This window comes from Bos mutus, chromosome 2 (genome assembly GCF_027580195.1).
Source record: "Bos mutus isolate GX-2022 chromosome 2, NWIPB_WYAK_1.1, whole genome shotgun sequence".
NCBI classification, from domain to species: domain Eukaryota; kingdom Metazoa; phylum Chordata; class Mammalia; order Artiodactyla; family Bovidae; genus Bos; species Bos mutus.
The window spans coordinates 57739375-57752558 of NC_091618.1; the positions used below are offsets into that span (position 1 = coordinate 57739375).

At 39.0% G+C, this 13184-nt stretch overlaps 1 long non-coding RNA gene across 2 annotated transcripts in view; it reads left to right on the forward strand.

Moving 5' to 3' along the window:
- The first annotated feature begins 924 nt into the window (after positions 1 to 924).
- The window catches only part of LOC138990191 (uncharacterized), a 32993-nt gene continuing 20733 nt past the window's right edge, over positions 925 to 13184 (forward strand). For both annotated transcript variants that reach the window (XR_011466302.1, XR_011466301.1), the window contains exon 1: positions 925 to 1057. This is a non-coding gene — a long non-coding RNA (uncharacterized lncRNA). The remainder of the gene's footprint in view (positions 1058 to 13184) is intronic.

A 13184-nucleotide genomic window follows, 5' to 3' on the forward strand; every position in this document is an offset into this window, starting at 1 on the left:
GGAGGAAGGAGGGTTCAGGATGGGGAACACATGTATACCTGTGGTGGATTCATTTTGATATATGGCAAAACCAATACAATATTGTAAAGTTAAAAAATAAAATTAAATTAAAAGAAAATAAATAAATAACAGGTTTTCTGAAAATATGCTTCTGACTAAATTACAAGACTTTGGGAAAAATTATTCCTTTGACCCACACTCCCTTTAGGGTAATTCAGAACTGAATAAAGACACAGAATGGTTGCAACTGGCCGAGAATCAATTTTAAACATAATGTCTTCAGTTTTATAATTACAGAAATAAAAGAAGAAGCCTTGAGAGATATCCAAAGACAATCTATCACTGGACTTTATATGGAAAATCATCTTCTCCTCACACAATTGTATTTTTAGGGTGGGTTGGTTATTTTCAAATCAACCTAGAAAGAGGTATCTCCCCAAAATGAAGCAGTACATTTAAATGATAATTTCAGTCTTATCTTAGAGTTTGTGAACTTTTAAGCAACAGCATCCTATCTCTAACACTCAGTAAACCCATCTGGAAGACAGTCATGAAAAATCTACTTTATGAGGTCATTTGGTGAATAAATAATGAAGTCCCTCATGTAACACTACTTCTATGCTCTGCAATGAATGGAAAGGTGTAATGACTCATTCCTTCAGTAGAATGAAAGTATGCATGCAACTTTATTCCCCAGTAGGCAAGGATTCCAGGCTATGATGGAAATCGTTTTTATTGCTAGCACTCATGACCTTTCAGTCAGGCCCAATACAGATACTAAAAATGGCATCATCTCCCTTAACTTTCCTCCTATGTTCCTTGGCCATGGCTCTCTCCTGAGTCTGGCATTATTATATCTTTGGGTAGAATTTCACTTGGACCATAAACGCTGCAGTGTAGGTCAACTGCACATAAGTTAGTCTTCGCTTTCTCTCTCCTGCTAATGTAGTCCACCTCTCCTGGCATGACCATGGGAAAAGGAGGAAATAAAGGCATTTAAGGACTGAAACAAATACCACAGTTCACTGATGGATACAAAGCAGAACAAATGGGGGAGGTAAGGTAAATTGTCTGGCTTTAAATCTCTGATCCATTCCTTTGTGTGACCTTGGCAAATCACATTACTCTCTTGTGACTCAGTTTCTTCACCTATAAAATGGGTGATAATTTAGAAGTGCTATAAAAATGAGACTATCAGAGGAGCTAAATGAGCTAAGATTCATAAAGCATGTAGAACAATATCTCTAAGTATTACTAAATAAAAAAAAATGTGAAAGTAACTAACTATCTTTATTATGCAAGCAGGTGGCTCCTATTTAAGTTGTCTTGAACTTATGAATTAGGGACTGTGTTTCCCTAATTAGATATTTTAAAGGTTATTTGATTGCTGCCAGCTTTATTACAATGAGCATACAAATGGCTGATATGAGTCTATCCTTTTAATATCTTAATTAAAAAGAGAGAAGGCAAAAAGAATAAATAAGCTGTCATCCCACATTTCAGTCATTAGAGGAATCCCACTGGAGTGACCATTTGAAGTGAAATTAAGTTGCTCAGACATCGACTGTAAGTGGATATTTGATCCACTGAATCACAGAGTCATGCCTAAAATCTCACACAAGTGGACAAGATCTGCCCTTTCTGGGAACGTCTACTAGGAGGATGATGACCGTGCAGAACAAGAGAAGAAATCCACATAGAAATCCAGCAGTCACATAGGAAGAGACTGCCCATTTCAGAGCTGAAACTTCAGGAAGATATGAAAACATCATAGATCAAACTAACAGAGTATCATTTCTGGTTTTTGGTTTCAAGTAAAGAATTCTGATCTCACTCAAGAGAAAAATAGAATTGGTACTTGCAGTTTTAATTTTTTTTTTGTCTTCCTTTATCATGGAAAAAGCAAGAGAGTTCCAGAATAACATCTATTTCTGCTTTATTGACTATGCTGAAGCCTTTAACTGTGTGGATCACAATAAACTGTGGAAATTTATGAAAGAGATGGGAATACCAGACCACCTGACCTGCCTCTTGAGAAACCTATATGCAGGTCAGGAAGCAACAGTTAGAACTGGACATGGAACAACGGACTAGTTCCAAATAGGAAAAGGAGTACGTCAAGGCTGTATACTGTCACCCTGCTTATTTAACTTCTATGCAGAGTACATCATGAGAAATGCTGGGCTGGAAGAAGCACAAGCTGGAATCAAGATTGCCGGGAGAAATATCAATAACCTCAGATATGCAGATGACACCACCCTTATGGCAGAAAGTGAAGAGGAACTAAAAAGCCTCTTGGTGAAAGTAAAAGAGGAGAGTGAAAAAGTTGGCTTAAAGCTCAACATTCAGAAAACGAAGATCATGGCATCCGGTCCCATCACTTCATGGCAAATAGATGGCGAAACAGTGGAAACAGTGTCAGACTATTTTTTGAGGTTCCAAAATCACTGCAGATGGTGACTGCAGCCATGAAATTAAAAGACACTTACTCCTTGGAAGGAAAGTTATGACCAACCTAGATAGCATATTCAAAAGCAGAGACATTACTTTACCAACAAAGGTCCGTCTAGTCAAGGCTATGGTTTTTCCTGTGGTCATATATGGATGTGAGGGTTGGACTGTGAAGAAGGCTGAGCACCTGCTGTGATGTATGTCAGAGAGTGTTTTGCCTATCCTCTATGACCTACCTCCCAGAATATTGGAAATAAAAGCAAAAATAAACAAATGGGGCCTAATTAACCTTAAAAGCTTCTGCAACATCAAAGGAAACTATTAGCAAGGTGAAAAGGCAGCCTTCAGAATGGGAGAAAATAATAGCAAATGAAGCAACTGACAAACAACTAATCTCAAAAATATACAAGCAACTCCTACAGCTCAACTCCAGAAAAATAAATGACCCAATCAAAAAATGGGCCAAAGAACTAAATAGACATTTCTCCAAAGAAGACATACAGATGGCTAACAAACACATGAAAAGATGCTCAACATCACTCATTATCAGAGAAATGCAAATCAAAACCGCTATGAGGTACCATTTCATGCCAGTCAGAATGGCTGCAATCCAAAAGTCTACAAATAATAAATGCTGGAGAGGGTGTGGAGAAAGGGGAACCCTCTTGCACTGTTGGTGGGAATGCAAACTAGTACAGCCACTATGGAGAACATTGTGGAGATTCCTTAAAAAAACTGGAAATAGAACTGCCTTATGATCCAGCAATCCCACTGCTGGGCATACACACTGAGGAAACCAGAAGGGAAAGAGACACGTGTACCCTGATGTTCATTGCAGCACTGTTTATAATAGCCAGGACATGGAAGTAGCCTAGATGTCCATCGGCAGATGAATGGATAAGAAAGCCATGGTACATATACACAATGGAGTATTACTCAGCCATTAAAAAGAATACATTTGAATCAGTTCTAATGAGGTGGATGAAACTGGAGCCTATTATACAGAGTGAAGTAAGCCAGAAAGAAAAACACCAATACAGTATACTAACGCATATATATGGAATTTAGAAAAATGGTAACAATAACCCTGTGTACGAGACAGCAAAAGAGACACTGATATATAGAACAGTCTTATGGACTCTGTGGGAGAGGGAGAGGGTGGGAAGTTTGGGAGAATGGCATTGAAACATGTAAAATATCATGTAAGAAACGAGTTGCCAGTCCAGGTTCGATGCACGATACTGGATGCTTGGGGCTAGTGCACTGGGACGACCCAGAGGGATGGTATGGGTAGGGAGGAGGGAGGAGGGTTCAGGATGGGGAACACATGTATACCTGTGGCGGATTCATTTTGATATTTGGCAAAACTAATACAATTATGTAAAGTTTTAAAAATAAAATAAAAAAAAAAAAAGAAGGCTGAGCACGGAAGAATTGATGCTTTTGAACTGTGGTGTTGGAGAAGACTCTTAAGAGTCCCTTGGACTACAAGGAGATCCAACCAGTCCATTCTGAAGGAGATCAGCCCTGGGATTTCTTTGGAGGGAATGATGCTAAAGCTGAAACTCTAGTACTTTGGCCACCTCATGAGAAGAGTTGACTTATTGGAAAAGACTTTGATGCTGGGAGGGATTGGGGGCAAGGGGAGAAGGGGACGACAGAGGATGAGATGGCTGGATGGTATCACTGACTCAATGGACGTGAGTCTGAGTGAACTCCAGGAGTTGGTGATGGACAGGGAGGCCTGGCATGCTGCGATTCATGGGGTCGCAAAGAGTCGAAAACGACTGAGTGAATGAACTGAGCTGAACTGAGACAAGGACAAAAGTTCAGTTTTAGTTTTAGTTTTTGTTTTTTTAATTTATTTCTAAACTGTCTGATTTTAAGGAAAAGATATGTTTCACTTGTAGAATTTTAGCAGGAGAACTTCATCTAATTCTGAAAAACTAGTTTAGGATACATTGAAATGTGACATGATAAGGGGGAATGAGGTGGCATCCCCCTTTACTAGTGATAACCCACCTGCCAGTCCAGGAGATATAAGAGACCCAGGTTCAATCCCTGGGTTGGGAGGATCTCCTGGAGGAGGGCACAGCCACCCATTCCAGTATTCTTGCCTGGAGAATTTTACGGACAGAGGAGCCTGGTGAACTACAATCCATGGGGTTGCAAAGAGTTAGACATGACTTAGCATATACACACAAGGGGGATAAACAAAGAACATGGTCCTTGGTCTGAGAGAGAAATGTTTTGGGAATTTCCTTGTGAGTCCTGGCACTGCCTTGGGTAGCATTTCCCTATCTGAGTCTCTGTGTGCTCGTCTGCAAGATTAGAGCACATTGAGCTGTTGTGTGGATTAGGTGAAGTGTCTCATGCAAAGCTGTGCGTGATTAAATCTGACATTTAGTGGGTACTTACAAATATTTATTTCTCTCCCTTTAATACCATCAAAGGTAAGCTGAATATATGAAACAATTACTAAGAATGAAGAAAAGCTAAATAATTGCTTGTTAAAAGTAACTGTTAACGCTTTGAGTGCATGTATCAATGTCTTGAATATTTTCATATGATGACAGATGGACAGTTATGTCAGCCCTCTGTCCTGAACCCACACTCTAAAGAAATTTTTCTCTAATAATGTTAAAGATATGTTTATTTTGTTTGCTTATTTTGCAGCAAGTACCATTTATAAATAATATACCTTTGCCTAGAGAGGAAGAGGAAGCTTTGAGAAAGCCATTTAATCTGCACATAGTTCCTGTTTCTTCAACAAAGATGTCCAGAAATATGACTCAGGGGGAGTGAATTTGCAAAGTATTTCTCAATTTATCATTAATAATAGAACCTATTTACAACAACAGCAACAACAACAACAACAAAAACAGATTGTAATACTAGTTTTTTGTGTCTAAAGGAAAAAAGATATGATTTTAGACTAAGTGAACCATCAGATTTCCAACTTTCCTTATTGGTACATCTCAGATCTATTAAAACTTTATACATTTTTATCTCTAGACACTTATTATTCCATAAGCCAAAAGAACATTAAGCTATGGTGTTTAGATGTAATCACTCAATCTTTAGAAATACCCCACTTTTATATTTGCAGATTTAATTAAGCCTGAGTGGGTAGAAAAATCTGTTTCAAAACTGCCACCCTATTCAAAAATAAAATGCACAAAGGCAGATATTTGTATTCTGTGATCAAATTCATGGAAAACCAGTTGAAGTGGGAGATGTCTAGTGCTTCTCAAGATAGGGATTGTTCTGCATAATGGATTATCAAACATTTATTATATAACAAATGTTTAAATTTAAGCAGTTCCTTTCTTTCAGTAGAGAAGGTTTTAAAGCATATGTGATGATAATGTCCATTCACTAAGCCTCTTCCAGCCACCCTCACAGAGACCCTGAGTTTTTTCTTTTACCTGAATTATTCCTCATCCTTTGATTCCTGGCCCCACCTCCAAATGGGGACCTTATCTTGTTAATTTTTTCCCTAATTTCCTCTCTCCCAAGAGAAGGAGATGAAGGGTCCTCTCTCCCTCTGACAACTGCAACCACCTTGTTTCACCCTGCAGCCCACTCCAACAGTGCAAGAGACACGAGGCCTCTGGGATGGCTGCCTGGTGCTGATACCAAAGAGGGTTCTTGGCCTCCTTAATCAATAGAAATTGACTAGAGGCAAGACAAGAAATCCAGGGAATGCTTTATTGTGGCCCATGCACCCACATGAGCGAGGGAAAACAAGTAAAAGTTTCCTTGGCTCTTTACCTGAGCTGGGAGTGGGGGGGCGGTGATTTGGCTCTGTATATGGGGCAAGGGTAGGGATGTATCTGGGATTGGGCCTGAGGGATGGGTTAGGTGGTTTTTTGCACCTCCTTGTGGCAAGAGAGTTCCAGAAAAACATCTACTTCTGCTTTATTGACTATGTCAAAGCCTTTGACATTGTGGATCACCACAAACTGTGGAAAATTCTGAAAGAGATGGGAATACCAGACCACCTGATCTGCCTCTTGAGAAATCTGTATGCAGGTCAAGAACCAACATGGAACAAGAGACTGGTTCCAAATTGGGGAAGGAATACGTCAAGGCTGTATATTGTCACCCTGCTTATTTAACTTATATGGAGAGTACATCATGAGAAACGCTGGGCTAGATGAAGCACAACATGGAGTCAAGATTGCTGGGAGAAATATCAATAAATTCAAATATGCAGATGACACCATCCTTATGCAGAAACCAAAGAAGAACTGAAGAGCCTCTTGAAAGTGAAAGAGGAGAGTTAAAAAGTTGGCTTAAAGCTCAACATATAGAAAACTAAGATCATGATATCCAGTCCCATCATTTCATGGCAAATAGATGGGGAAACAGTGGCTGACTTCTTCTTCTTCTTCTTTTTTTTTTTTGAGCTCCAAAATCACTGCAGATGGTCATTGCAGCCATGAAATTAAAAGACACTTACACCTTGGAAGAAAAGTTATGACCAACCTAGACAGCATGTTAAAAAGCAGAGACATTACTTTGCCAACAAAGGTCCGTCTAGTCAGGGCTATGGTTTTTCCAGTAGTCATGTATGGATGTGAGAGTTGGACTATAAAGAAAGCTGAGTGCCGAAGAATTGATGCTTTTGAGCTGTGGTGTTGGAGAAGACTCTTGAGAGTCCCTTGGACTGCAAGGAGATCCAACCAGTCCATCCTAAAGGAGATTAGTCCTGGTTGTTCCCTGGAAGAACTGATGCAGAAGCTGAAACTCCAATACTCTGGCCACCTCATGTGAAGAACTGACTCATTTGAAACACCTTGATGCTGGGAAAGATTGAAAGTGGGAGGAGAAGGGGACAACAGAGGATGAGATGGTTGGATGGCATCACCGACTCAACGGACATAAGTTTGAATAAACTCCGGGAGTTGGTGATGGGCAGGGAGACCTGGCGTGCTGCAGTCCACGGGGTCACAATGATTCGGACAAGACTGAGCAACTGAACTGAACCGAACTGAACTTGTGGTGCTGAGTTTGGAGGAGCATGCACAGTACTCTGCTTTTGCTCCCAACACCTGGTTTTTGCTCCTGACTACAGAGTGACAGTTAGGTTTTTTGGTCTTTTTGTGTCTTTTCATCCAGTGTTTGTTCCAATGCATGCAGTTATTTTCAGTCCCATACAACAATTTCTTTGTATTTTGTTGTTCAAGGAGAGGTTTTTCCAGGAGCATGCCCTGCAGCATAGGATTCTGGATCCCAGCCTGTCTCAGCCCCTTGATGTAAGCTCCTGATGGCTGGCTGAGAGTGTTGTGAATTCTCAGCTCTGAAATAGCACTCGGTGCCTCTAACTGGAGTTTTCCTTCCAGACACCTCTCTCCTGTCTCTTCTTCCCATTTTTTAATCTCTCTGGCTGTCCCAATTTTCATTAACTTTGGTGTCATGTGTGAGTGGGTGCTCAGTCGTGTCCAAAACTCTTTGCAACCCTGTGGACTGTAGTCCACCAGGCTACACTCTCCATGTGATTTCCCATGCAAGAATACTGGAACGGGTTGTCATTTCCTCCTCCAGGACATCTTCCAGACCCAGTGATTAAACTGGCATCTCCTGTTTCTCTGACATTGGCAGGCAGATTCTTTAACACTGAGCCACCTGGGAAGCCCTAACTTCTGTGTCATCAACTGTTACCTATCTAGAATGCCTGCTCCTTCCTGTTTTCTCTTCTTTGAGAAACAACTATACCATCTCTTGCCCCTAATAAAAAGTACATCAGTTATTCCCTCCTTTATAAAGCCTTTCTAATGGTATTTTGTCCTCTTAGCCATACTGCTCTTTGATCAGACATCGATTCTCCTACAAAAAACAACTCTGTAATACACTGGCATACTTATGGATGTGTTTCCTTCATCACACCAGGAGTCCCTGAATGAATGGATTCTGTGTCAGTTCTCTTTGCACCCACAGAACTTAGCATATTAAATATGTGTACTTTTAAAATGAATAAACAAAGAAAAAACAATTAGGTAATATTTTGAATAAAATAATAGTCGAATGAATGGTCAAGTAGGTGAACAGATACATAAATATACAAGAATAAAAAGATGAGCCTATAATGACATTTTCTATTAGTTTTCCATATTTGCATGTTCTTGACCAGATGTAAATATTGCATATGCTAGACAATGCACTGTGGGTGTGGGAGCTGGTCAAACAGATATTCTTGGAAATGGAAAGCTCTAGACTACAAATTGCACCCGAATTATCCCAACTTGGGAAAATGGAGCCACGTTTTCCTCAGGGCTAGTCCTTAGCTGAGGTTCAGACTGTGGGTGGGATCGTGTGGTGAGACAGGGACAAGCATGAGTTATTATCAGACACTAGTCACAATAACTAGGAGATGGGACACCATCTGGTAAAATTTTTCGATAATATATGAATCTTTAACCATTTATAGGGCAATGAGATGTATTGACTGAGATATGTAGGTTTTCCCCAGGAACACTTTTTATTAGGAACTTCCTCGCTATTCCAATGAGGTGCCAAATCCAGTTCAGACATTTCCTTCCCAATGATGCACCGTCTGCCCAACATACACACATGCACACACACACACAGCCACCACCAGTCTTAAAGTTCTAAATATGGTTTTAAAATAGAGCAATTGTGAGTACAAAGTTATAAAGCTCTTGAAATTAGTAAGTCACTGACTGAAATTCTACATGCGTCACTTTCTGCTTCCTTAGATAAATAACGAGAGTGGGATGACCTTGAAAGTCCAGTGGTTGAGATTACATATTTCCAATGCAAGGGACATAGGTTTAATATCTGGTCAGGGAACTAGGTTCCCACATGCCATGCAGGGTGGCTAAAAGATAAAAAAATAATAAAAAATAGCAGACTCTAAGAGCTTGATTTTTCCATCTACATAATGGAAATGCTTCCTTGTGTGTTGTGCTGTGCTGTGCTTAGTTAGTCAATCATGTCTAACTGTCTGCGATCCCATGGACTGTAGCCTGCCAGGGTGCTCTGTCCATGAGGATTCTCCAGGCCAGAGTACTGGAGTGGATTGCCATGCCCTCCTCTAGGGGATCTTCCCAACTCAGGGATTGAACCCAAGTGTCCTGCACTGAAGCAGCTTCTTTATCGTTTGAGACACCAGGAGCCCAGAATACTGGATTGGGTAGCCTATCCATTCTCTAGATCTTCCTGACCCAAAAATCAAACTGGGGTCTCCTGGACTGCAGGTAAATTCTTTACTAGCTGAGCCACCAGGGAAGCCTCCTTATTTTTAATTAATGGTTTGTCTTCGAGGGATTTAGATTCAGTTCAGTTCAGTGCAGTCACTCAGTGGTGTCTGACTCTTTGTGACCCCATGAACCACAGCATGCCAGGCCTCCTTGTCCATCACCGACTCCTGGAGTCCACCCAAACTCATGTCCATTGAGTCGGTGATGCCATCCAAGCATCTCATCCTTTGTCATCCCCTTCTTCTCCTGCCCTCAATCCCTCCCAGCATCAGGGTCTTTTGCAGTGAGTCAGCTCTTCACATCAGGTGGCCAAAGTATTGAAGTTTCTGCTTCAGCATCAGTCCTTCCAGTGAACACCCAGGACTGATCTCCTTTAGGATGGACTAGTTGGATCTCCTTGCAGTCCAAAGGACTCTCAAGAGTCTTCTCTAACACCACAGTTCAAAAGCATCAATTATTTGGAGCTCAGTTTTCTTTATAGTCCAACTCTCACATCCATACATAACTACTGGAAAAACTACAGCTTTTACTAGATGGGCCTTTCTTGGCAAAGTGATGTCTCTGCATTTTAATATGCTATCTAGGTTGGTCATAACTTTCCTTCCAAGGAGTAAGCATCTTTTAATTTCATGGCTGCAATCACCATCTGCAGTGATTTTGGAGCTCAAAAACATAAAGTTAGCCACTGTTTCCACTGTTTCCCTATCTATTTGCCATGAAGTGACAGGACCAGATGCCATGATCTTAGTTTTCTGAATGTTGAGCTATTACTTTTAAATATTTTCATCATTTTATTATCATTGTTCACACTGTTGTTACTCCACCTGCACTAATGTTATTTCAAAGTAAAAATTGTTGAAAACCAGCATATTGTTTACTAATCTTCCTTCAAATTTGGCTTAATTCACTTATTCTGAAGTGATGATATATATACATAAGTATATATTAACATATTATGAATTTAATAATATTAGCTTGAAATTTGGTCAAAATCAAGCTAGTTGATTAGACATTTGATTGATATAATAAAGAAGTAATCATTCTTTACTATCAGTTTTATTTATCTTTAATTTTTAATGCTTTAAAGGAATTTTTTGCCAACCATAAAATATTTGTAGCATTATATTCTACCTTTTGCTGTTTTTGTTATTTATTCTTATTTCATTTTAGCTTTTTACATCTACTTTGATTTATTCAGAAAATGAAAATTTGGAATATCTATATAAGTATGAAGAATAAAATATGTATATATATATATATAAATATATCATTAAATAAATAAATCAAGGTATATCAGTTTCCTGGACTGCACAGCATCTAATGTAGAGTATGTATTAAAATTATGCTGTTGTATAAAGATATTGAATGGCATAAAAAATGGTCATGGTATATAAGGGGAAAACATGTAGCTTATGACTTAGAATACTCAGATTTATCCCAAATACATTGGGTTAGGGAAAGTGCTGAAAACATATTCACCATAATATTGGTATAAGGTAGAAATCACTAATAAATAGTTTTCATTTTTTGGCATTTTCTAAATTACATCCATTGACTACATACATTGACTATGTTATTTTATTAGAACATTTAAAAAATTAAGATGGGCTTCCCTCATGACTCAAATGGAAAAGAATTCACATGCAATGCAGCAGACGCAGGTTCAATCCCTGAGTAGGGAAGATCCCCTGGAGAAGAGAATGGCTACCCACTACAGTATCCTTGCCTGGAGAATTTCACTGACAGATGAGCCTGGCAGGCTACAATCTACAGGGTCACAAAGAGGCAGAGAAGTTTTATGAGTATTCACTTTTAATGTATTTGCCAATTAAATATTTCTCCACAAAAAGAAACTAATCCAAACTAAGTTTCCTTTTAAACTAAGCCTGAAAGATCTAGCATCTGCCTCTAGCAGTGACCTTTAAGTTATATTTCTTCCATATTTTATGTATTTTTTTCTCAAGTTGGTCCTCAAACTAGCTAACTTAACTGTTCCAAACTCATTCCCTGTACAAATGTGTTACCAGTCTCTAACATTCTGCTTTCTATCAAGACTCATCATAAACCCCACCACTATTTCCTGATATCATCTTTAATTTCTAAGTCACTGGCTATGGCTTGTTGGAGGCACTTGAAGTCAATTGGACCAGGGTTTGAAATCTAGTTCCCCACTTTGTGACATGGAGAAGTTTGTTTATTTCTCTGAAGCACAGTTTACTTATTTATCAAAATGAAATAATAATGCACTTACCTTCCCAATAATCATAGAAATAATATTACATTTACACATTTCTCCAGGTGATTTCTTGCATATAATAAGTCCTCATTAAATTTCAGTTTCTAACTTCACCCTCTTCTGGCCTTGTACTCATTCTTAGCAATCAATCCTTATGCTAATTAGCATTTCATATTACTTTGAATATGTTATTTGTTCTATTGTTTATTGTTCCTTTCTTAATTAAAAAAAGTTCTATTATTTGGTAAAGCAAGCATAAAACTATTGCAAGTGATGAACCAATCTAAAAGTACATGGAGAAAAACTTAATTATAGACCTACATTCTTGCCTCTTAATTAAGTAATTCATGGTAACAAGTTAGAATGATGATTTCCAACTCTCTCTGAGCACATACAAATAAAATTACACGCATCTGGGATATCTGTTCTTGTTTTTGTTTCATTTTAACAGCTTGCTTTAATTTTATCGACATCCTTGTAGAACAATGATATCAATCGAGATAGACATTTAGGTAATTTCATAATTTTACTATATGTATATACTGTTCTGTGCTCAGTCACTCAGTCATGTCTGACTTTTTGCAACCCCAAGGACTGTAGCCCACCAGGTTTCTCTGTCCATGGAATTTTCCAGGCAAGAATATTGGAGTAATTTGCTATTTCCTACTCCAGGGGATCTTCCCACACCAGGGATTGAACATGAGTCTCTTTCATTGGTAGGCAGATTCTTTACCACTATGCCACCTGGTGGTAAAGAATCTGCCTGCCAATGAAAGAGATTCATGTTCTGGTAAAGAATCTGCCTACCAATGAAAGAGACTCATGTTCAATCCCTGGTTTGGGAAGATCCCCTGGAGTAGGAAATAGCAAATTACAAAGAATAACAAGAAGAGATAAGAAAGACTTCTTCAGCAATCGATGCAAAGAAATAGAGGAAAACAACAGAATGGGAAAGACTAGGGATCTCTTCAAGAAAATCAGAGATACCAAAGGAACATTTCATGCAAAGATGAGCTTGATAAAGGACAGAAATGGTATGGACCTAAAAGAAGCAGAAGATATTAAGAAGAGATGGCAAGAATACACAGAAGAACTGTACAAAAAAGATCTTCATGACCCAGATAATCACGATGGTGTGATCACTGACCTAGAGCCAGACATCCTGAAATGTGAAGTCAAGTGGGCCTTGGAAAGCATTACTACGAACAAAGCTAGTGGAGGTGATGGAATTCCAGTTGAGCTATTCCAAATCCTGAAAGATGATGCTGTGA